This window comes from Stegodyphus dumicola, chromosome 3, assembly GCF_044657685.1.
Source record: "Stegodyphus dumicola isolate Sdum_Otavi_A_Nest chromosome 3, ASM4465768v1".
Lineage (NCBI taxonomy): Eukaryota > Metazoa > Arthropoda > Arachnida > Araneae > Eresidae > Stegodyphus > Stegodyphus dumicola.
In genome coordinates, this window is record NC_140770.1 from 155529772 (window position 1) to 155551428 (window position 21657).

Consider the following 21657-nt stretch of genomic DNA (forward strand, 5'->3'; position numbering starts at 1 on the left):
TATTTCGACTTTCGCCATCTTGTTTGCTGAGGTAAAACATGTTCCTTTAATTACTTGGGCCAGCTCAAATAGATTCATTTATGTAGTCTCAGGTTACGTTACCTGTATTTGAATCTAATGTCATCGCATGACATTTTTTGTTGTTTTTATTGTGACTTATCTCACTTGTCTGACAGTAACATGAGAACAAGCCCACATGCCTCTTGGCAAGTTCAAGATTTTTTTTTTCCAAAAGTCTTGAACACCATTCAGGTGACAGCACGATTTTGCTCAGTTCCGCACCCAATTTTGATGGAAAGCACCCCGGGTCCTAGAGTCACCCACCCTTTTATACTTTCCCCGCAACCTCTCGAAAAGACTTTCGGCTCACCGCATATCTGAGTGCCTCCATGCGTACAGACATTAAATACCAGCAACTAGCGGAGTTTCATCAGAACCACTGCTACATCAATCACTGTATCAAAAGAAACACAAGTAATGCTTCCTGTTGATTCGAGGGGTTCAATAAAAACATTATTTTAATCTGCTTATACTTTGTCATTGCTACAGACTAATGGGATGACTCGTTTTCAACCAGCTACGTAGTAGTACTAATAGGGTTTTAATGATTTTGAGTTTATAGCTTCTAGACAATTGCATAGCCCTACAATTTTGCAAAAAATTAGTGCTCAGTGTAGCAAAAGAAGATTGGTAAAAAGCCTGCAAATTTTAGAAAGAATGTCCAATTCACTTTAGACCTGCATTATATAAGACCTCGTCTGTGGTATGCTAAAGTCACAAGAACTTCCACTTTCGCTTCATTTTAATGGAATGCAGCGTCTAAAGTGAAACACTAAATTCAATCATTCCTCAAAAGTAAAAGTTTTCAATATTCTTTTTTTTTTATCTTGCACATTTTTGGGTATTTTGCATTTATGTTAGAAAACTAAAGTCATGCATTTCCAGATTTGCACAGCCTACGAAAACATTGACTAATAACGATTAATTGTTTAAGAATACTGAGAGTTTTTAACTGCTTAAATTCACTGAATAACATTTAAAAAAATGAAAAAAAAAGGGAAAATTGCTGATTTTCTTCCCGTGTTAACATAGTTGCATATTTTTAGCTACTTGATAAATCTATTTCTTTATATTAGTTATGGATTAATAAATTTTCCAAGTTAACAGCATTGATGCCAAATTTATATTTGAAAAATTTCATGTTTGTAAGATTACTAGAAATGTGTGACATTGTGTTAAAGTATAATCTCATAATTAGGATGAATTCCTTGCAATTAAAATGAAATTTTTTTGCTGTGATAGTTAATTACATATTTACTATTCCAGGCAAAATTTTAACCTATAACTCATGATGCAACACAAAAGCGAAGTTAAATCAAAGTAAAAATCAATAAGAATTTCTCCATCAATATCTAATTAGTAGTATATATAGCTAATAAAATATTCAAATGATACGGAAAAAAAAAAAAAAAAAAAAAAAAAAAAAAAAAAAAAAAAAAGGGAATTCGAAAAAAGTGGAAAATTTTGTTAGATACTGTGTTTCATTCAGATCCATAACCGAATCAGAAGGAATGAAAATATAATTGGGGATTTTCTGATAAATTCTCTGTTGCTGCAATATATTTTAATTACAGCATTACCGTAAACGAACGCAATAAACAGAAAGCAAACAGGGTCCAGTCTAGATCTCTAGACAAAATTTTATTACCAAAGACTATACAGATTTTCCTACTGTTTATGAGATACAACAACACTGCGAGGAATTACATGTTTATTTACCTCAGAAAGCAAAGCACAACATTAGGGAAACTATAAAAATTCCCATATATTTCCTTTGAAAATCTGGGGCCTTAATCATTTAAAACCCTAGACATAATAATAGTAAAGAAATAATAGACATGCGCAAAGTAGGAAAAAAATTCATGTAATGAGAAATATATTTTAATCATGAGTTTCAAGCGAATCTGATGATGGTTAAGACACATAATTTTACCAAAATATAAAATTCGAAATTTGATTAAGAAAAATAAACTTTATACGCCGCAAAAAATAATTTTTTATTTTATGTCAGTATAGAAATAATAAAAAAAAAAGCCTTTTTGTATAACCATCAGAAAATAATTCGCATTCCGCTTGCTCAAAATTCTTTTAAATATATAAATTTTCAAATGTTTGAAAGAATATCGGATTATGACAAAGAAGCTTTGCCCCAAAGAAAAAATAGCTTCGGAAAGAATTTATATTAAAGTAGGAAAAATGGTGAAAATCTTAAGAAGCGAGTCTATTCGGCAACCGGGAACTGAACTTTCACGCACGTTAAAAATTTATTGCAATAATAATTTGCCAATTAGAAATACAAGATTTTATGTAAGACTGCATAATTACATAAAATCTTGTATTTCTAATTGTAGAAATACAAGATTTTATGTAAGACTTTATGTAACTGAATTATTTACTATACTTAGAGTATTTCCCCCTTCTTTTAGTAGCTTTATCGTCCAAAAATCGAGAGAGGAAAATTATGCGAATAATTTAATTTTCGATGGACGCGGTTACATAACATAAAATAAAAAATAGTCATGGATAAACTATAGGTAACTATAACAATATTATTTCTTTAATAAAATAGTCATGGATATACTATAGGTAACTATAACAATATTATTTCTTTAAAAGAAACTTACACTCAAATAAGATTACATATTAATTTAGAAGTCAAACAACAAAAATCAGCGCTATATTTTCAAATTTTCACAGGACTAATTTCGACTGTTTTACCGAACCATCATCCTCAGCTGCAAAAGCGCAAATGAACGAGATAACATATAATGATTAGATAAGATATCTTGATTTCTACTTCATTGTAACTTCAGTTTCGCCCATTCTTACGGTTACTTTTTCTACTTCTTAGACTTTGTATTGTCTATAAATAGATAGAGAAGGTAAATGCGCAACTGACTCGGCGAAATCGTAGACTGAATGTCAGTTCGTGTTTGCTTTGTTGTGATGGGTGAGTTCTTGTATTAGGCTAGTACAAAATTCGAAAGGTTTGGCGTGACCTAGTACAAAAAGTACAGAATTCGGAAGGTACAAAAACGAAAGGTTCTGCGTGACCTTTTCCGGTAGGCTGCGAGCCTTTGTTAAGGAGATGGATACAATCACTACATAGATGAATCCATTGGGAAAAGTAAGGGAAGCTCCTTCTCCAAAAACACTGAAGAAGGGGAATATTAAGCAAATATTTTTAAAAATCTCAGAACCTGGCGCTAACAAGCTAGGGAAAGAGGGAGGAAAAACAACATTTTATTATTGCTATTATTGTGTATGGACTGCTTTCTATAATAAGCTATACCACTCTCTACTCGATTTTAGCTGGATATGCTGTTATTTCTAACAAATAATTTTTTATAAGAGTTTAAAATTTAAAAAAAATAAAGAAAGAATAGTATTCTTGCAATTGAAAAGCGAATACAAAGACTGATAGGTATGCCAATTTCAGAATAGGTAGTGAGTTGGTTTTTACTAGAGCAGGAGGCAATTCAGTGGCCTTTAAAATGTACATAGGATGACACGAAGCGACGCGTCACGTTTTCAGTATTATGTAACGGCTCAAGATTAATCCACAATCCACGAGTAATGTTACTTTTGTTCGCAATTTACTAAAATCATAATTTTATTATTCGACATGGGAACGGTGCACATGCAACCGCTTACAAAAACAGATTTATAATTGGCATATGATACTTCGATAATAATTTTCCATTTATAAATGACACTTTTCTGTAAAAACGCCACTCAGATATCAATAATGATAGGCACTTATTCATGTTTTAAGATCATTTCTAGGGTTCTGTTGTATCTAGAAGTTTGCGTCAATGTCCCGCAGATCCTATTAGACTGGAAACGAGTTACTGCTTTAGTCTGTAACAAATAACCAAGTTTTAAGAAAATTAAAATAACCTAATTCTTAAAAGAACCTAAAAGGCTTGCTTGCGCGTCAGACCAAATCCCGCTACTTGCGAGTATTTATATTAACATGAGAAAAAGTTACATTCAAAATATAGTTAACGTAGTCTGAGGTTACCCACACAATAGTCACTTAAGGTGTCCCAAGATAATCAGCTGCGTGTATTTTAAACGTCGGCTAACAAGATGCCTAAACTGGAAATAAACATAGGCAGAGCTGGCGATAGTAAGTAATAGCGAGGCGAGGTTTTCAGAAGCTCTAAACATTCAAACTCTCAGCTTAAATACACAATAACTAATTTGCATTTTATTGAGGACTACGGAAGAAGAAATTATAGTTAAGATTTAATCGAAATAAATAGTTAATTAACATAAATCATTATATATTTTAGTAAATTTTAAATATTTGTGTTGTTAAAAAACTTATTTGATTCTTACTATAGCGGCCACAAAATCAGTACATGGCAATCAATCGAAGTAATTTTTTCTCTCTTCTAATGGCCGAATATTTGTTCCAAAGCATCTTTCGACATCGTCCAACTCATCTCTCATTTAGTCTTCTCATCCCCGGGAACTTTGCTCAAGGGATAGAATTTTGTTCGATGTAAAATTTCACCGACGATAAATTTGACCATTTTGGACTAAGACTGGAGACACTAAGAGACATTTTATTTCTGGAGAAGAGTCGCGAAACATGTGAAATACCCTCACCAGGATTCGAACTCAGGATCTCCTGATTGCCAGCCGGCCGTGCCTCCAATTACACTGCAAAGGCAAACGATAAGGAAGAGCAAGAAAATACATTACATTCTCCGCAACTAAAAGCGCGACTAGGGAGAGAATGACCGGAACACTAAACCCTTCTGGGGAGGATTAAATTAATTAGCATTAGAGTAATCAGGATTTTTTGGAGTCAGGAAAGGAAAGAAACCAGCAATAATCTAACCTCCCGACTGCCAGCCAGACGTGCTTTCACTGACACCATCAAGACATGTGGTAAGGACAAGGAAAATACTTTACAAGATTTGAACATGAAAATAGGAGCATTTGAAGTTTATTTAAAAAAAAAAAAAAAAAAAACTGTCGAAATAATATGCGCTAGTTAAAAGTATATTGGCCCGAATACAAGGCTGCCTTTTCTTTTCTTTTTTAACTTTAAAATGCAGTTTGGGTTACATCCCCGTCTTATACTCTCAAGTTAATACTTAAAAATATATTAATTTATACTTATTCTTTAATTTCAGTTAAAAGAAAACATATTTGCTTAGATTCCGATAAAGGATAATGACATAAAGATAATTTGAATATATTCCGCATAAAACAACAAGTTAATATAAGATATGCGAGGCCGTCTTATACGAATGCCATTCTTTTTACTTCCTTGTACGAAGTGAAGGAATTTTCGTAATCGCAAAAAATTTCGGGTATCCCATTTCAATGGAAATATCCATTTCAGACTTTCCCAAATCCATTTGGGCGATTTTTTAATTGATGGCTGTACGTTTGGTCAGAAAAAAAGAACACCTTTTCCCCAAACGAATTGTGAAATGGATTCAAAAGCAACTTCGTACATATCTACGTACATACGTATATATCAGTCTCGTATAACTGAAAAATGAGTAGCTGTAGGACGTTGAAATTTTGTATATAGGACTACTATAACATCTAGTTGTGCAGCTCTCTTTTTTTTTTATTTCAGTCGGCAGTACAAACCGTATTATGTGTACATATAAGCACCCTCTTACACGGTTTAAAAGTCCTTGCCCAGCTCTTATTTTCTTAATCATTAGTCATAGTCATGTACTTCCAATCAGAGTAAGCTTTTAAATGAGGAAAATATTTCTATTTAGGCAACTTCAAATTTATTAGGCAACTTCAAATTTAAAAAAAAAAAAATAATTTTTAACAACTAACAAAATCTAATTTTTATTGCAGTCTCCCAGTTCCTATACTTATATTTAGAAAAGTTTTATACTTGTTATGAGATAATAAAATTGTAAGAAATTTGACTCCCGTACGACAAAAACTGACCGGGATATTTAATTTCAAAATTTGCAATTTTTGATGTCATTTTCAGCTTGCCTTGAGGAATCGGTTAATTAAGTTAGAATAATTCGAGAAATAAATTTAAATGAAGTGCGGCAAAAAATGTGCATAATTTAATAGGCCGTAGAAGGAAGTCGTGGTGTCAACATCAGATTTTTTCTTTCACAAAACGTCTTAAAAACTTCAGGTAGTCTTTGACATATACCTGCCTCCTACTCGGCCGGTAAAGCGTTTTTTCGACAGTACTTCCGAGACATAAATCTACATGTAATTAACTAATCAGTTAATAAAACTGAAGATTCTACTTACTTAGTCACACATAATGAAAACTTTTACTTCATAAATTGTGGTAACCCACTCGTTTATTTAATATTCTTATCCAAGCGCACGTTTTCTCTCGTATTCTCTCAACTTCGGTACTTTTAGCGCTAACTATGCTTAAAACTTTCAGCTTCCGCTTTGAAAGATGACTGTAGCGCCACCTATTTGACGTAAGAAGGTTTCTGGTGTCTCTTCACTTAGAATATCTGTGGATTGTTCCTCCTTTACCATCTTCCGAGGATAAATGGGGAAAGAAGACGAAAATTTTATTTAGAATTTTGCTCTCAACAGCCAATGTTCTTGAAAGTCCCAATTACAGGTTATATATGACGAAACAACCGAACTATTAAACAAGTGCAAAGATGGCGCAGAATATGAGTTGAAAAATGTTCACCCCGGGGTTTGAATAAATCACCTGTTCTAGTTTCACTCAATAATGTTTTACATCATTCATACATCATATGTAACAAGTAAATTAAGAACTTAACATAGCGTTTCCTTTATGGATTAATTCATTGTTTACCAGAATGCGTTGTCAGAGGTTTCAAGTCATAACGCGGTTATATCAATCTATTAACAACATTACAGATAAAATTATGATCCACATTATGCATTGCATTTAGAATATTTACTATCCGAACCCCCCGTTATTTAGATTGAACAATTATCTTAAGATTCCAGATTGAAGTTTAAATTAGAAATCCGAATAAGAAGTTGAAAAAATTTTAAGGAATTATTACGGTAATGATTCAACCCATCAAATATTGAATTCTTTTAAAAGTTTAGAAGTATCTACGTAACAGCTGGAGCAGCAAGAAGACTCTCATGCAGTAACATAACTGAATATAATTAATAATATGGCTACATGTAAAAGACTATTAAAAATATATAATTAATTAAGCTTCGATTTCTATAAACAAATTGCCCATCAACCTGTAAATCATCAGTAATCCTCAGTGTTGACGGGCACCTGTGTCCTTTGATTTAATTTGAATATTAAACACATCTAAATTTAGCAAGTTTTCCCACACTGGTGATACAATGAGACGAGTATCTAGTCATCCATTGGCAACAAATGATCCTGAATCTGAAATTCACTCATGATCAACAGCATTTTGAAGTTATTCTCAAAGCGATTGTCGCGAAATTCCAATCAAGGGAAAAAAAAAAAAAAAAAAACCTCTCGTTAGTAAATTTACCAGCTGATTTTTGATGTAAATACCCAAGCAAAGAGTAAAATATCTGTGTGTGCATGTAATAACATTTTGGTAATATTAAGCCATCATTCTTTTTCGTCTGTAAAAAATCCCTAATCTGCGCAAAGGTCATGCCACAACGTAGAGCAGACAACATTCATTGATAAGTCATAATAACTGTATTTTTTAATTTTAAAGTATCCATCTGAAAGCACCACAAAGTCATAAAGAAAAAATTAGCCATGATTTGTATACGCTGTATAACATGACTAAAACTTTCGCAACATTTTACATATTTATTGCGTGAGTAAAGGTTCGTAATAGAATGAACGCACAAGTCCGATAATAGGTTAATAAAAATTTATTTTTATCAAAAAATATTTCAGAACTCTGGAATGTTCCACAGAAATATTCATACAAGTGTTCACAGTATCACATAGTATAATCAGTAGTTACACTTCGAATTTACTAAGATCGTTAAACACAACGCAATGCGAAGAGCATCTAAAGAGAAATCTAACTCGGATTATCTCAGTTCACCCGGAACTAACAACTCACAACAATAACTAAGCAACTGCAACTGGGAGCAGATGCTCTCTCTTCGACCTTAAATACTTTTCAATCGGCCGCAAGATATTTCTAGTGCTTTCTACTTCTCGAAATTACTGGAAAGCAAAAAGAGTGTGGAATTACAGTTACGGCTAACATAGTGGAAGTTACAGTACTTATTACGGTGATACAGGGATTGAACGAAAATGTCACCAAACGCTCGCCAAATATGACGACAAAATAAGTCGTCTAAACCGTTGTCAGCTTGGCGATATCTCGCCAAATCACCGAGATACCTATTTACTCAATGTTAAATGCACTTGCCCCTGTATTCTTACTTTACCGGAATAGTACCTCCTAAAACTTGTCTCATTCTACATCACACAGAAAAGTGCAACAATTTTACTTATAATTCTACTAAAATTAACTATCTAAGTACAAAGTTCGTAACAGTATAAATGCCAAATATTTAATAGATTAGTTATAAATAGTTAGTTTAATAAGGTAGCATTCAGATATCTGTTATGAATGATCATATAAAATACATTTGCCCCAAAACCTGGACTTCATTTAAAATAATCAGTAAATTAACGTCCATTTTAATTTAAGAAAAATATTAAGAATATCTAGTTCGTATTAACTGTTTCAGTTCTCGCGTAATATTCCATTTTCAATCAGATTTGTTTAGTAGCACTATTCATATACAAACGCAAAGTAACCATGGTGACAAATCTAATAATCAGTTAGTGTGCAACCGTTGCAAAAACAGGCTTTTAAAGAACAGATTTATTGGTTTAAACGCATGGGTAAACCCACTGATTATCTTCGCACAAGATTTTAATTGAAGTAATGGGTTCATATTCGCAAAAGTAAACATGACTGTAAAGGAAAAAGGAAGAAATATATTTTAAATGCAAAACTTAAAAGCAAGTAGGGAAAAGTGCTGATATTTCGCTTTAGTTGAAAACTAATGCCACAAAAACTAATAAATAATTCAAAAATAATCAAGAAATAATAATTACTGTGTTTCATATTGAAAAAGTGCACTTTTACTAATGCTAAGAAAATATCATAAGAAAACTATATAAGAACCAAACGAATTATCAAGTGCTATAAGAATGAAATTTAACAACATTCCTAATTTTATAGGGCTTTAGTTGTGTAAATATTAATGTCCTTTGATCCTACTAGAATGGCAAGCGAGTATAACTGTAATCTAAATTAAGATGACAAAGTCTTGAAGAAGGTTCAAATATTATTTTTATTAAATTTTTAAGTTTAACAGTTAACCATTTGCGCTTACAAACAGAACTTGGCCACATGCGATTATTCAAAATAACCTAAGTTGAAATTAGCACTAGAAGTAATGCAGTAGGATGACTACATAAAATAATCTACTTAAGCAAGCTCAAATATTTCAACATGGAATGTCAGCTAGCAAAATGGCTAAAACCGGATTAATCTCTGGCAGAGTTGGCGACAGAATGTCAACTGCACAAGCAACGTCGCTGAACATTAGTAGTTCGACTTAGGCTCTCGATTCCTGGCGAACGGGCTGGTTGCATGGTCGTTTTCGTGGTTTTCCACACGTGAAAATTGGCTACAAGCCATTTCCTTCACAAAGTTTTTCGCGAAGGCAGATAGCCTTCCATAGGCAGATAGCCCAAGAGTACTTTGCCGTAATCAAATGATACAAACCAGGACGTAGAATGCAGGTAAGGCTGCCAAAAGCTTTGCCACTAAAACATTCAAAACACTCGACTCAGATACTCTCTGTAAGATTCCTGTCTTTAAGTTAAAGCTGAAAATGAGGGATCTTAAGAACTGGTAAGCGAATAATCACTTAGTTTAGTGAACAGAGAGCAGACCTCAAGAAGGGTTAAATACCCTTTAGTATTCAAAATAAATTTAGCAGACGACTCCTTCTTGGAGTTTACAATAAAGCTTCCACTTGGGCTTGAACTCAGGAATACTAAGAAGTAAAACTTAACTAAACTAAAAAGATATAGCCGAAGCTATCAAGTTTCTAACAGAATTGGTCGCTTAACGCTAACTAACGGCGAAGCTATCAAGGGCCTAAAGTACGACGAGCGTAATAATAGCTTAAGAGAGAGTAGCCTAAAAGGAGGACGCGTACTAGCCAGAATATCTGGTATCTCTAACGAAGTCAATAGAACTTCAAAGTTAACTACTTCTTCTCCTCGTTTGCATTTGACTTTGATTCTGAAAATACATTCTGGACGGAAGTTGTAAGCTGAAATTAAGAATGGGCAGGAAAGTAATTTTAACTAAAAATGAACTGTTAGATAACGTGTAAGATTCTCACTAGTGTATTTCTCAGTTACGGCAGAAAGTGACGAATCTTAAAAACTAGTTAGCGAATAATCGCTAAGTTCGTGTAACAAGAAACAACAAGATGGAAGGTTAACTAACCCTTTATTATTCCAATAAGATTTAACAGAACTCCGTCTTGGAGTGTACAATCAAAGCCGACACTTGGGCTTGAACTTAAGAGACTAAAAATTAAACTAAAATTAAGATTAACTAAAGAAATACAGCCGAAGCTATCAAGATTCTAATCGAGTTCGCTCCTCAACTCTATTTGACTACGAAGCTTATCAAGGGCCTGAGTATGGCCGAGCGTAATAACAGCTTTCAGAGAGAGAGTAGCCAAAAGGCAGAAGCGCGCAAATCAGAAACTCCGATTCTCTGTAACTCTGCAAGTAGTTTTCGCGGTTTAAATATCGCTCCTCCTCATTAAGTATTCAGAATGATCCCCAAACTACGTTCTGGCCCCAGAAGTAGTAAGTTGAAGTTAAGAATTTGACAAGGAAGGAACTAAAAATTTAACTGTTAATAAAATTAATATAATCCTTACAAACGAATGATAAACCTTACAACTTTCACAAATAATTAACATTCTGGTGAAGAAATGAGAAGTTATAGTAAAGCTTAATATTCATAACTTATCATAACTATTAGTTAACTAACTAAAAATTTGTTATAATTTCACATTGTCAGTTGCCCAAATTTAAACAGTGGAGATTGAAATTCAACTCAAATATTTGGGTTATATTTCGAAATTTAAATAGAAAAGAAGCCATTGCTTATAACTGGATTGTTATCATAAATATTTTGATACTTATTGATATTTCAATTATATACACTGAAAGCTCACAAAACACGGAATATATCGAATTATCGAAATTATAACTAATCAAATTTAATATTAGAAATTTTCTGAGAGTGAATGTTTGGATTTCACGATGTCATGAGGTCTGTCTGTGAGTGCTTCTGTTTCATTCAGTCTTTTAGAAAGATTACGAGCAAAATCAGTAAGTTCTGCTTTGTACACCAATAACAGCATGAACGATGCTCAGTTTCGTTCCGTACCTCTAGGTCTTTTAGAACTTCTAGGTCGACGATTCCTAAACATTTTCCTGCATCAACCTCTTTCAAAGGAATAGTTTTCTTCAACGACCCCCCTCACATTATTCTTTGTAATATACAATATACAAACATAATCATCATACAAACAACTACCGTATATTTCGGTGTATAACGCTCACCTATAATTTCAAACTCCATTTATTAATTTTTAGTTATATTCGCCGTATAACGAACACCCTTTTCTGACCCTGAAAGATACAGGTGTCATTCTTCTATTTTGGAAGTCATTCATTCGAAGACTTTCCCCGGGCTTTCGAACACTGGTATACTGTATAATGAGAAGCGATAAGGGGAACAATGAGTGTATACCGATAAATGTTTGATGGAAATGCAAATCCATTTAGTTTGCGAAAGAAAATGGAAATCCTGCTGCAGTAAGGGGTATTGGTATTGGTGAAAGATTGAAACGGATCATGACTATTTATTTATGTATCAGAGTGGCAATCATGATGAAGATGAAAACCTGACCATTAATAACAAAAAGCGGGGAAAAAATTAAGTTCACCTAGAAGACGAAGTCCGGTAATTCCCAAATGGCTTAGAATTTACCAATCAGGGTACACTGCCCAATCTCACTGTACGCTCTTAAACCAGTATTTATTTAACGTAACATTTTTACATAGTAAGATAAAATATAGCTTAAAATTTCTCAAATTCATTTGGAAACCTTTGTCTTGGTGCAACAAGAAAACTATAGGAAAACTATAAATATAACAAAAAAGAAATGGAAGTGTAATAAGTATTGAGGGCACAATGGTACAATGAACTGTATTGAAAATTTCCAAAGAGGACTTTTTGAAATGTATCAGCTTTTCACGAAAGAACAAAATTAAGTATTTTGATGTTAAAAGTGGAGGAAAAATACAACCTCGTGGACAGCACATCCAGTCCATATACGCCGGATACAGATTTTTACTGCTTGGAAGTCATTATTAACTGTATGAAGACCATTACTTACATTTGAATTCAAAACAGTAAAATAGTTATTAAATTGGAAACAAAGTAAAGAATTTAAAAAAGAGTATAACAAAATGATGCAGTACTCTTGAGATGATAAATATGAATGGATCATTACAGTTCATACAATTCCTTAATATTCATAATACAAGTTTTGAAATTTGGGAATGGGATGTTTGTTTTTAATTGTGTATAAACCTCTAGGACACAAGGAGATCATTTCATGGAGCTTTTATGTGATTTTCTTGACTTAAGGAGTATGAAAATGTGTAATAATCAGGAAAGCTTTTTCCCATGTATATAGATGTTGGAATTTTTCCCATTTCATGCAACTGAAATATGTGACGAGAGGATCAGGGTCTGTTATAACGTTTAAGGTTTAACAGAACTCCGTCTTGGAGTTTTCCAAACAAGCCGCCACGCGGGCTTGAACTTAGGAAACTAAGAACTAAAACTTGACTAATCTTAACTAAAAAGATATAGCCGAAGCTATCAAGATTCTAACCGAGTTGTCCCCTTAAAGCTGAATAATGGCGAAGCTATCAAGGGCCTAAAGTACGACCGAGCGTAATAATAGCTTAAGAGAAAGTAGCCTAAAAAGGCGAACGCATGTTAGCCAGAATCACTGGTTCTCTCTAACGAAGACAGAAGAATTTCACGGTTAAATACTTCTCCTCATTTGCATTCAAACGTGATTCTAAAACTTCGTTCTGCCCGAAAGTCGCAAGTTAAAATTCAGAAAGACATGGAGGAACTTTAATTCAAAAAATTTAACTGTGAAATAAATTAACATAATCCTTACATCGTGATTTAAGGAAGGATTCGAAAACAGAGATGCGAGGCTTAACATTTGGAATTAAAACAAAATGCGTCGTCTCTTAGAAGCATTATTCCACATATCCTACCATTATTTCAAAGTGAGGCCGTTTTAGTCGGTATATTTGAATTCTGAGTGGGGCTTTGGAAGGACATTTATTACCATCTAAGTGCTGTTTCTTTGGTTAATATGCCTAAATGGCTACCATGCTATTTGATCCAAGAAATTTAAATTATTTAGTTGGAATTTATACAGGTAGATAATTTATATTACTGGAAAGAAGCCTAAATCGCTATGGCAAGCTGCTGAGGAGTTAGAGGTTTTAGTTAATTCGTTGAGATTATTAAAGATAGCAATTTAAATTACTGGTTTTATGTTTGATAGTTCAGCCTAAAATTTACAATTATTATTGTAAAGGTGTCCCCTCCATTGGACGATATTGGAAGCGACAATTTGGACTAGGCTGCTGAACCAACCTCTCCTTTGATTTTTTATCCATCAATGCACGCAGTCAAAGGGAAACTGAATTCGCATCAGACATGGAGAATTCCATTTTGTTGAAGCGGTGTGATGGGAATATGATTGGGATTATTTTTCCTTTCTTTTTTAAATGGCAAGAAGTTTTGGCCATAAAATTCAGCAACTTGGCTAAGTTAAAGTGCTTCACTTTACGTTTCCGCCTTGATATGTAGAGAGAAATTGCCAATTAAAACATCAAAGAGCTGTATTTGAACTTCTGTGATACGCTTGACTAATGAAAAGCGTGAAAGAATTCTTTTGAATTGAATTTAATCACTTAATCTTCCTACTCATCATAGATATGTCTTAATGCCGTTTCCATAATTAAGCATTATTGATGTTACTGTGTTCAGAAGAAATCGGTTAAAATTGCAACACCTTGGAAGAAAGGAAAAAAAAAAAAAAAAAAAAAAAAAAAAAGATATTTACTGTACGTAAACTGTATGGCATGAAGACAAAATGATTAAATTTGTAAGAAGTTTGGGGGTTTACAGGATGTGCAAAATTGATAGAAACAGCTGCCATCCTTGGCAGTTAAAACGGCCCTTACCCGGTAGGCATGGAGTCAAAATGAACTTGGGTGATAGAAACGGGCAACTCATTCCATGCCGTTTCAAGAATATGCCACACTTCATCAACCGCATTAGTTGGAGAGGGCTGGCGGGCCAGTCTGAGAGGCTGGCTATGCCGATATTAAATGCAAGCAGGCGAAGTGCTGTCTCCTTGGAGCCTCCAGACACGTATTCGGCCATCAGAATATTGCAAGCAGAATCGGGACTCGTCTGAAAAGGCGGCATTGTGCCACTCTTGTATCCAGCTTTGCCGTTCGGAGCTCCAGAGTAGCCGTCTCTCTCAATGCTGCATTGTCAAGGGAAGCTGAATTAATGGTCCCCGTGCTAATAGTCCACGCTGCTGTAAACGTCGACGCACCGTACGAACGGATACTGGGCGTGCTGCAAAGATGCCAATTTCCTGAATAATGGTCCGTGATGTGGTTGCACCGCTGACCTCACAATATGTCTCTCCTCTTGGGCTTTAGTCATGGGAGTGTCTTGAGTGCTGTTTAGTATGACTCTCAGCAACGCATTGATTCCATATTCGCATGACAGTGGTTGGACGTCGACCAGTGCGATGGGCGATATCAGGGAACGATAATCCACACTCTCGATAGGCAACGATCCTGCCTCTATCAAATCCGACACTTGTTGGTAAGCATTTCTTCTTATTATTCGAGGATATTCTGTGCAAACTCCAACCTTACAAAGAGCCTTCCGAATGAGAAATCCATTAAAAACCTAATCGTTTATGTAGTGCTTCAGATGTTGTTTCTTCCTCCTGCGTCGTCTAAATGCGCTGAAATACTAATAATTTGCATATCCCAACATCTTCTTCCTTTCATGTGATTTTGACGTTCGTCAGATCATTCCTTCCTAGTGCTGCGATTTTAATGACCAGCAGTGTAATATATAACAGATTACCCTTATTTCTCTGGATTTCACAAAACCATTTCCTCATGCTCAATACAGTCTTTCGATATAACATAAGCCAAATGGGTACACAATATTCTTATGCTAATCCAAGCAGCTTCAAAATATGTAGAAATCAATTTATTTCCTGAACAAAAGAGTTATTTTTTTATGATTGTTATTATGTTTAAAAATAGAGTACAAGATTTATTTTCTATACGTAGTTTTTAGTAGACAAAGCACAGATCTCATAAAATACAAGCACGTAAACACATATAAACAAACTCTGTCCTTTTTACAACTTGACACTTGGGCAAGTGGAAGAGCCACATTTTTCTTCTTCCTTTTCTACATATTTTAAACATTTTCCTTCCTCCAAGAACTAATTTTAGAACCATTTCCTTAGCTAATACCAGCAGAAAAGTGAAAGAATATTTCAAAATACTTCTTCCTTATGTTTCATAAAGCTTAATTTGCAAATAAAGTATGTGAATAAGAGTAGATGATAGATAAAGTAAACATTTGATGCTCAAAACGGACGTTACTTCAAATCATTTATGCGTAGCGGTGATTCTTTTATATATTAAAACAAAATTCAGTTTATCATATTTTAGTGATTTCTGCATTAAATCTTTTATTGTTTATCCATTTAGCTGAATACCAATGAAGTTTCCAACCATTCTTTATTCAAGTCACTAATCAATCAATCAATCTTATGTTGATTAATAATTAATCAATCTTATGTTGATTAGCCAATTATTTGTAATTATAGCCTTTTCTGTAAATTCTCCTTTCCGTATTCTCACCCGTATGCAATGAGTGGCGAGTATTTAACCTTCAGTTATCAAACTATATATAAATGAATCATAAGTGAGCTGTAAATCGGTGAATAACTCCTACGAATCAGTGAATAATTCCTATTGTAGGGTTTATATTTATTTTAACTAACATTTATTTTAAGTTTAAACTATCTTTCCTGTCAAGCCTTACTTTCCCCTGGAATTGCCAATGCCAGAGTATGTAAATTTTTAGTAGAACGCGCAAAGTATTCAAATTGTCAGCGGAAGTAATTTGAGTTAAATAGAAGGGAAACGAGTTCGTAAGTGTGCTTTCTTGCTTCACGAGCGTGAAGGTTGTTAGGTAGAAATTGAAGAACCCCGCGTTTCGGCCTGTGTGCTTGCCTCGGCAGATAGTTGAATCTTCCAACTTAATATTCAGAAGGTTTGCTGAAATATCAGCTGTATCTTAGAACGCGGTTAGGTTAGTTACGTTTAGAGAGCCTCGTAGGTAGTAACTTGTTATTATTCATTTTTAGTTTCTTATTTTTATTTTACCGCCGGGTCGGCGTAGTTCGTGAGCGTCAAGTGCACGCATCTGTAACTTCTAAAGTAGAATAAAAAGGGAGTTAAACTCTTCTTAAGAGTTTTGTGTACTTTCCAGTTCATAGCAGTCACAACTATTGTTGCGTGTAGGTTGGGGCCGCGCAACACCACACTATGCTAAGTGACTCCTATGAATGTGACAAGCAAATATTACATAGGAACTCTGCGAATATGTGAACAGCAGATAGGATGTGCATTAATATACCCAGTTGATATTATTCAGTATTATGCATATGAATAACTTCTTACGTCCAGGTTAGCATTGACCTCTAGAGTAAATGTTCTCTGTAAACTCAAAATCACAATGCATAAAACATTGCTAAAAGAACGTTATAAACCTTTTCAATGAGATCAAGATTTTAAAAAAAAATGTTTTGAATTGTCTTAATTATATAAGATAAGAAAGTAAATTTAATTAAAATAAAAATTAAAAATGATTTACATTTTTTAGGGAATGATTGATTCGGTTTTATACGAAACCCTACTTTATTCCTAAAACAGAGACTGCAAAATGCTTGAAATGATCTGCTAATTGCAAAAATATTAGCAAAAAAATTCTAGAGCGTTATTTGTGTAGAAGTTTAAATCAATGTTCCTCAGATCCTACTAGACTGACAAGCAAGTTATCGTTCTAGTCTGAATAAGATAAAGTCCTAGGAAGGTTAAAACAACCTTTTTATTAACTTCTTAAATTGAACAGAAGCAATCACTTGTGCTTACAAACAAATCTCTATCACTTGCGACTACTTAAAATTACTTAAATTAAAATTCGAGTTCAGGTAATGTAGTCGGAGACCGCACAAAATGCTGTAATTAAGATAGCTCAAACAGTTTAGATGGCGCTTTAACGCTAGCCAGCAAAATAGCTAAAGCTGGAATAATTTCTAGCAGAGCTGGTGATAGAACAGAAACTGCAGGACATAAGCTGCCAAAAACTCTAATACAAAAACACTTAAAACCTTCGGCTGAAGTACTGAAACAACCAGTTTGCATTCTAGTGAGGACTAGTCATAATAATTGGTTAATTAAAAAAAGTCTTGCAATCTTACGGAAAAAACTTCATTTTAAAGAAGTTTGATTCAAATTAAAAAATAATAACAAATATCACGATAAGCGAGAGCTACATGACAGAAAATTTGAAAATTGACTATAATACGTGCATTTTCATCAAATATTGAACACGATTCAATTTCTTATACCCATGTTTTTCGCTATAACAATTTTTTTAGAATGGTTATTTAAAGAACAAACTGTCCCCATTCTGAAGTAAAAAAACTTTTGAAAATGATTGTCTTCGGTTAAAATCGCCGCCTGTCTAAGGGTTAGCGTACTCTTATAAATGTCTAAAGCGCTAAAAAATTGTCTTTTAAATTAGGACATCGAAACCAACTTTACATGCTGATTACCCCATTCAAATTATTTAGATAGCTCTCATGTTGATGGTCTTTTTCGGATCCTCAGTAAGACACGAATGTTTTGACTGTGTTATGTTAACTAAGTGCTGGCATTTTTCATTCCACAATTATCTCAGCAGTTGGCTGTACAGGAAAAGGGTTTCTAAGACCTTCGGTTTTTATCCCTCGGGGTAAGTCTGTCTAAAATAGTAACAAAATTATACTAGCGCCACTAAAGCTTAAACTGTCTGTGAATAACAATTTTCATGATAAATTGTGATTATTCATTAGGTTTGTCCACGTAGTTTAATACCGCATAGTAGTGTAAGTAATCATAACAACAACGGAAAAAATTAAAATACAATATATTTTCTACTTTTTTTTTTTTTTTTTTTTTTTTTTTTTTTTTTTTTTTTGTACCTAAACAGTATCGTAGACACATAAAATGCATTCTACTAAAGTTAGAAAAATTCCAAAAGGATTAAAAAAGCACTAAGACTGTTCATGAAGATGCGCAAGCAAACAGTTGTATTGTTCTCTAAATCACACGCATAGTATATTAATATTTCGTATGCTTAATAACAAGCTTCTTTTTAATAACTGAGCCTAATTAACATTCATCTGTTATAAATATGAAAGACTATTTATCCTTTGAATCTAAGAAAAAATATGAAAACATGTTTGCATCTAAGGTAGAGGTCCATAAAGTCTATTTAAAATTTCAGTAAAGACAAAAGAATATGAAAGAGAAAAAAGGTATTGATGTTATACAATATCGTATAAGTTCAGTGATTTATACACTACATTGCGGCTAATATTTTTTCTCGAATTCAAATGTTAATTTTTATAGTTCTCAAAACTTAGGCACTTCAGTTTTCAAAAACTGGCGTGTATTTATGAAAAGCATATAACTGGTACATATATGTATATATATATGAATTTAACAAACATTCTCTATTCGCAAAAAGAATTTAATTAATTATTTAAAATTCAATTTATTCTTTTGAAGCAATTTATATATATATATATATATACATGTAAGAAAAATAAAGATTAAATTATCAGCGAAATTAAGTCCCTTCAACAACTTACTAAAAATAGTAATCTCTATTTTGCGCTGCGTGATTTCGAGAAAAATGTATGTCATATGACTCTTACATAATTCTGATGATGTAAATGAAACTAAACCCAAAATTTAACCAATCACAGATTAGCTATACTTTGTGCAGCTATCTTGTATAAATAGCTAATAATTGCGTAGTCTTTCGCCTCTTCGCCTGCGTTCTGACAGCTTGTCATCCAAACTCTGCTAGCTATTCGCCATTATTTAAAATATAGTAATTGCATATCTAAAATTAAGGGGCGCGTTTAGCACCCCTGGTCTTCTACAGTTATGGATTAAGAAATTCGTCATTCAAGAAAAAATAATGTTTTAACTATCAAGCTGCTCGTGTTTCTAAAATTTCATCCGATTATCCATTACGCCATAATACCCAGTTATCTATCTAGCAGTTTTTACGGTCACGGCTGAACGTGAACTGTTTTCATCTTCCGCCAAAAGTACAATTATTATCAGACATATATATATCTGAATGTTTTACAAATTTCTTACATATACATTTATATAAATATTCTCTCTCTCTCTATATATATATATATACATTTATGTAAGAAAAGTAAAAATATACTTTAAATTAGCAATAGTCCATTACTCCTTAATTTTAATTTGAGTATTTTCCCTCTCTAGTCTAACAATAGTAATCTTTTTCTGCATTGCGTCATTTCGAGACTAATCTATGTAACATGACTCTTACTTTTACACAACACTGCTGATGTAAATGGATACACAAACAGCCAATAATAATTTTACAGCACTATTAATTATCCAATCAAATGCACTGAGAACCGAAACTAACTCATTCTGAGTTAAGACTTCATCCTGAACACAACTTACTTGCATTCTGCATTTAGACCTAGATAAATTGCAGCTTGCTTCTTTTCTTTTTACCGCAAAGCTATCCAAAATGAAAGCGTGTAGAAATAGGCAGGGATTAGAGTGCCAAGTTGTTTGTAACCCCAAAATATTTACCGAAACAAAATGAATATTTAGTCTGCCTCCGCTACGAAGTTGCCCTTCATTGTTGATCAACAACATTACAGCTAAGTTCTCTTCATTACAACGAGTCGAACAGGATGCCGTAAGTGCGGGTAAACCAACAGAAAGTTTCATTACTGAAATTCTATGTCAACAATATTGCAGCATCTGTGATTTAACTAGTGCTTTGCAATTAATTTGTAGAGGTTACTTTAAGTTTCTAACAGGTATTTTAAGTTTAAACATGCTTTACAATCTATTCTCGTTTCCCATTTACTATTCCCTACCAGAATGAGTTTTTAGTATCGCGTTTTATGCAAATGAGTTAGAAGGAGTATTATGTACGCAACGAGAAATGGTGTAACACCAGGGTACCTGGGTCATAGCTCCATTCGAAAATAGGCTACTTCGAATTACCATACAAAAACATAACTGAGAAGATATATAAATATGTATAAATTACTGAGCTTTTTCTCCCTAACTAGTGAGCTTAATAAGTGCAGTTAAAGAATATTTAGAACAAGTTGTAGCGTACCAGTCGAAAGAAGTGGAAAATGCCATCTGACAGCTACAGAAGCCCGTCGAGCTAGTGAGAACGATAATGACATAATTCAGAAGTTAATCTCTTGCTGCAAATTCCATCAATTTCTGGATAGCTTGTAGGCTAGACCTCGCTTTGTATAAGAAGTTAGCACTCTGTGACTTTGTCACTGGGTCGTGATTTGCTTGATTTTTGTACTGGCGGGCTTTCAACTTTAAGAAGTTTCGGGAAGTTAGCGAGCGAGGGTTCAGAAGCTGGTATCCGCTGAGCCTTGTGCTGCTTTCTCTGCTCAAACCTTCCTTTGTAAACTTTACATCCACGAAAGCTACTGACATGTTCCTCACCGCAAAAAATGCAGCAAAAATACAGCAAAAAGGCGTGGCTTATCCTCTGGTTTTCTAGGGCACATATTACTGAGGAGAAGACCTCCACACTTCACACCACCGCTCCGAATTGTTGCATAAGTGTTGCGAGTGTTCGTACGCCTGGCAACAAAAGCATTGCGTACGTCTCTTCCTTGGGTTATATTTTTCTATGTGAACATCGAAGCTAAACATGTCGTTTAGGTGGAATATCTGGTTGCCTTCCGCGTTTCTTTTTAACTCCGCTTAAGAAGAATATAGAAGTGTTAAGGAGTATTAAGGAGTGTTCAGCTTACTTCGAGAGAGAGCTTTGGAGTCCTTAGTGGCGCTTGTTTGCCGTCTGGCTACATCGTTCTTAAATCTATTATAATCGGCTGTACTATACGTACCTGTCTCCGGCTAGGTTAAGGTAAGGGCCAACAGCATTAGGTATATGTGTCTAGCTTCGGCTATGTCTGTTTAAGTTTATTATTAGATTAGTTTCTTATCTTGAGTTAAAAGCCCGAATGGAGGCTTTCCTGTAAGCTCGAGAAGTAAGTCTGTTATTATTTAACCCTTCCCTGGACTTGCTTATTATATACATGAACTCAGCGTCA

At 33.8% G+C, this 21657-nt stretch overlaps 1 protein-coding gene across 1 annotated transcript in view; it reads right to left on the reverse strand.

Annotated features, from left to right (window-relative positions):
• LOC118188759 (calcium-transporting ATPase sarcoplasmic/endoplasmic reticulum type-like) overlaps positions 1-6475 on the reverse strand; it is a 164602-nt gene extending 158127 nt beyond the window's left edge. Inside the window, exon 1 of the mRNA XM_085813522.1 lies at positions 6322-6475. The gene's annotated coding sequence lies outside the window, so the exon portion shown is untranslated. The remainder of the gene's footprint in view (positions 1-6321) is intronic.
• Between the last annotated feature and the right edge of the window lie 15182 nt (positions 6476-21657).